The sequence below is a fragment of the Sinocyclocheilus anshuiensis genome, unplaced genomic scaffold (genome assembly GCF_001515605.1).
Source record: "Sinocyclocheilus anshuiensis isolate Anshui unplaced genomic scaffold, SAMN03320099.WGS_v1.1 scaffold1430, whole genome shotgun sequence".
Lineage (NCBI taxonomy): Eukaryota > Metazoa > Chordata > Actinopteri > Cypriniformes > Cyprinidae > Sinocyclocheilus > Sinocyclocheilus anshuiensis.
Window position 1 is genome coordinate 1,658,684 of NW_015555721.1, and position 4,729 is coordinate 1,663,412.

Genomic DNA, 4,729 nt, shown 5'->3' on the forward strand with positions numbered 1-4,729 from the left:
CAGCGGGGAGACGGTGCGGTGAGTGTGGGACTCAAAAAGCGAGAAACATTGGATCACCTTTTCTATCCTCACAGCTAAGCCTGAAGCTTAGGACGTCAAACTGTGAGATTCAGTGTTAACAAAATGATCGGTTTCTTAAAGCCTAAAAAAATTTGAGGAAGAAAGTGTTTACATAGCCAGTTTTTTTTTACTACAGCATGAAGTCTGGTCTTCATCAAAGTTTATTCAGGTCAAGTACTGCCCGCTTTGACAAAAATAGACTGTCTGACATGGAAAGCTACCAATCACAGTTCAGTTTGTTACATGCCATTTAGGGGCAAATTTATAGTATTATAGTATACTATGATATGCTGATGAGGAAAATTGTATATATATGTAAAATGCATATAATGTGTGTCTGAGCACAGACGAACACTTACGCTTTTAAAGTTTAAACTCAAATTGATAGCGTGCATGAACATAGAGTAGAAGTACTCTTTTAAACTGTATTTCATTATTTGTGTATCTATTAACCCATTCACATAAGCACTTGAGTGCGTCTTTTGTTGTTGTTGTTGTTTTTGTTATTGTTCTGACAAATGTATGGCAAAAGTGCCACCACCTTGTGGACATACTAAGTGAGATGCTATTATTGTTTTTAGAATTTTTTTTTTAATTGGTTTATATGTTTATATTTTCCATTTTTAAATAAAATTTTAGTTAAAGATTTTTTTATTAAATATTTAAAGAATTTTGTGTTTTTGTCATTTGTATTATTTAAAAAAAAAAAAGTCTATTTTTATTACTTAGCTAGTTTTAGTTATTTTACAACAAGTTAAGCTAAATGAAAATGAGAAATGTTGCCTAGCTGAAAAAAATAAGTTTACGTTTTTTATATATTTAGTTTTATTTCAGTTAACGTTTATTTTATTCTAAACTCTATTCTTTGGGCTGTAGTCTATGGAAGCCCATTTCCGCCACTGAATAAAAAAAAAAGTAATTGCGTCTTTTTATCTCGTGATTCTGACTTTTTTTTCTCAGAATTTATAATAAACTCACAATTGCAAGTTATGAAGTACAATATCTTCATATTAATATAGAGTATAGAATATACAATATAGAGTTTATATCTCACAATTCTAACTTTATAACTTGCAATTTCAAGGTTATATATCACAAAATTATGAGAAAAAAAAGTCAGATTTGCGAGTTTGTATCATGCAATTTTGAGAAAAAAAGTTAGAATTGTGAAATGAAAAGTTGCAATTACCTTTTTTTATTCAGTGGCGGAAACGGGCTTCCATAGTAGTCTGTACGAAAGGTGCCGAAAATGAAAAAAAAAAAAAATTTAATTAAATAGTGCCACGCAGTCTTCATGAATAGTTATATGGAAAATACTGAAAATGTTGTTATACTTTTCTGATCAGAATCAAAAATAAATTTGATTCCACCAACCTGGTAAACTTGGACGAATCTAGTGGTTTTTCTCATTGCACAGACAGACTGCTAGCAAAGCTGTTGCGCTTTTACTTCCAGAAGTGAATAATCCCGGCCAGTCAGATTGGAGCTAGTGATTTCAGTCGTCGCTTTCCATCAAAGGGTCAGTGAACAGGGTTTCCTGGGGTGTCCTGAGGACTAGCGCAGACATGTCTGTGAGAATCGCACTTAGGCGTGGAAGAATGGCCACAAAAGCCTGGCAAAAGTGGGAAGACTTTCTTCTCGCAGACCTACAGCCCCCGTGAGGAGGGAGGTAGTGCATTATTCAGCTGAATCGGAGCCTGCAGACCGCAGTGCTGTGAGGAATGGAACCGTGCACTGAGAGATTTTTAGCAGCTTTTGTACAACTGCTTTCCGCTCTGTCTACTACAGCATTACAAAGAGCACCAAGTTACTCGCGCCTTAAAACGTGCTCAGATCTCACGGCAACGCCTGTGACGTCTGAGACATCCTGACTCAAAGATGCCCCAAAAACCGTGAAAACGCCAAACAACTTAAATATTAATATTCATATTTGCTTGTGTCTTAAGGGATCCTGCTATGAAGGAAGCAGATATTTGATTCTTGTAATCTGATAGAACAGTCACATTTGGAGTTTCTTCGGATCAGCTGGAGAGTGTGGCGTGTTTGCTGCCTTTACAGCGGGAGGGAGGCTGATTGAAAATGGAAAAGTCAAGCTCGAATCAATGATTGAGGATGAGATCTGAAAGCATGTGGGAAGTAAACATTCTTTGCCCGTCTGCAACATCCTGCACATGCACAGCTGTGGCAAATCAATAATCTGCCGCCCAGGATACCAAAGTCCTCGACGGACTTAAAAGAAACAGACCGGGAAAATATTAGGGGAAAAACCGTGTTGCTGATGCAATGCCCCGTCAAGAGCTAACATCCCTGAGGGTGAAAATGAGAAGCACGTTTTTATGAGAATGCCACATTGTTCTCCAACACACTTAATAGTGGTCAAAGAGGTGTGGAAGTGAACTGTTCGTGGAGGTTTCATCATTCGACATCTAATTTATCATGTTAATTAGCATATGTAAAACCAGGTTCAAGGTTTAACTGCTTAGCAAGCAACTACTCACCCTGCAAACAGTCTCTTATGCTCCGTCCACACGGAGACGCGTTTAGCTGTAGCCTATACGTAAAGATTTTGTATCGTATCGGCGTTTCGTCCAGACGGAGTGGGAAACTGCTATTTTTTTAAACCGGGTCCTAGAGTGGATAAATCTGAAAACGACACCCGTGCGTTTTCGAGTGTACAGCCAATTATAGGATAAAGTACTTTTGTGAAACTGATATCATCACCCTATGTCTCGCCCCTAGTCAGACACCGCTACGTCACGTAACAGCAATGACAACATGAACAAACATTGAATGATTGTCTTTTTATTAACTAACATTAACACAGATTAATAAATGTATTGTTCCATGATCGTCTTCTTGTTGTTGTGTTGGGTTTGTATACAGTGTGCAAGGTTTATGCGCATGCTCCAAGTAGTGTATCTCTGTGGCAGAATTACAGTGCCACATACTGGCCTGGCATGTATACTACATAGTTTTGAGTCGGTTTCGTGGTTTCGTGTATACGCAGATATTTCTTGAGACAAGTGAAAAAAAAGATTAGATAGTGAAAGCTCTGGCTTCATGTGGATGTGGCCCAAGATTGCATTTATTTTATCAAAAATACAGTAAAAACTGTACTATTGTAAAATATTACTATTTCAAGTAAGAGTTATTCTTGTGATAGCAAAGCTGAACAGTACTCCAGTCTTCAGTGTCACACGAACCTCCAGAAGTTAAGTCGTTTGAATCAGTTCAACAATAATCTTCAGTGAACAAATCTGAACAAATTAATTAAATACTTACACCAGAAGTTGGCGACAAATGAGCATCTTGTATCTATTATGGGTGAGTTATTGCATTGATTTAAACCGATCGCCCTAGAGCAACGATGGCAGATTTAAAAATCACATACTTTCTGAGCGAGCAGCTGCCATTGTGATGAATGGGAATGCTAACAGGTATTATGAACCTCCTTGATTCTGACAAATGCACCCCAAACTTATGCATTGATGCAAAACAGTGCCATCCGTTTATTCCCACAGACTCTGAGCTCATCTCGCACCAGATCTATTCTCTCAGCTAACAACTTCCACTCGTTTTGCAACTTGCATGCGCACAGATCAGAAGACATTCTTCTCAGTATGTTCAGACGGGGAATCCGCAGAGGTGGGGGTGGCATAACAGCACTGCGCCGCTCAAGGATCCGTGCCTATTTCTTTGATCCTAAAACACTGCGCTTTATCTCAGCCACAGAACTGCGCCTCTCACGCAGGAGATATCAAGATGTCAAGTTAAATAGACTTAAGAAGAGTCTTGCTGGATTTTTTTGCTCCCTGGTATTAGCCAATTTTGGCTGTGGCGTCTTTGATCATCTCCACGCCGAGAGGAGGCACATATCTCGAGGGCCTCTGCTAGAAATGCAGGCTTCCGAGATGGAGCATCAAAGTTCTTAATCTTTATTCACCTTCAACTCCGTGCATTACAACGACACACAGATATAACCAGCACATACATAGTCAATGTCACACATGTACTAACCCTAATAGGGATTGTTCTCAGAACATTATGGTAAGGTTCTCTCAAAATTCTCTCTGCAACATTAATAGAACGTTCGTTCAAAGTTATATGGTCTTTAATAACGTCCTAAAAAATGTTAGCACAAAAACATTATTTATACATCGATCAGCAAATGTTTTTCCTAAAAACAGTTAGATGTTAGACTAACATTTTTTAAATGTTACTACGTCTTTTAGAATGTTTAGAGAACATTCAAAACAAGTAACGTTCCCAAAATGATAAAACAGAATGTTCTGTGTGTGTGTGTGTGTGTGTGTCATATGTTAGAATCTGCACTATTTCTAGCTCAAATGTTGTTCAAAAATATGTTTTGCTATCATTCCCATTAACTTAATATTAATATTGAAAATAATATTTTGTACTGTTCTCTGCACTTTTAGAACATCCAGTTTTTGAAATGTCTTTTTCTTGGTATACAAAATATTATTTTCAATATTAATATTAAGTTAATGGGAATGTTAGCAAAACATATTTTTGAACAATATTTGAGCTAGAAATAGTGCAGATTCTAACATATATATATATATATATATATATATATATAAATAAGGAAAGTGTGTCCAGCTGAATTAATGTAGTATTTTGTTAGACGCGTATAAAAAAAGCTTAGTTT

General features: G+C 37.0%; 1 protein-coding gene across 1 annotated transcript in view; it reads left to right on the forward strand.

The window, feature by feature from the left end:
* LOC107672436 (protein sidekick-2-like) overlaps positions 1-4,729 on the forward strand; it is a 161,433-nt gene that overhangs the window by 120,123 nt on the left and 36,581 nt on the right. The gene's annotated exons all lie outside the window — the stretch shown is intronic.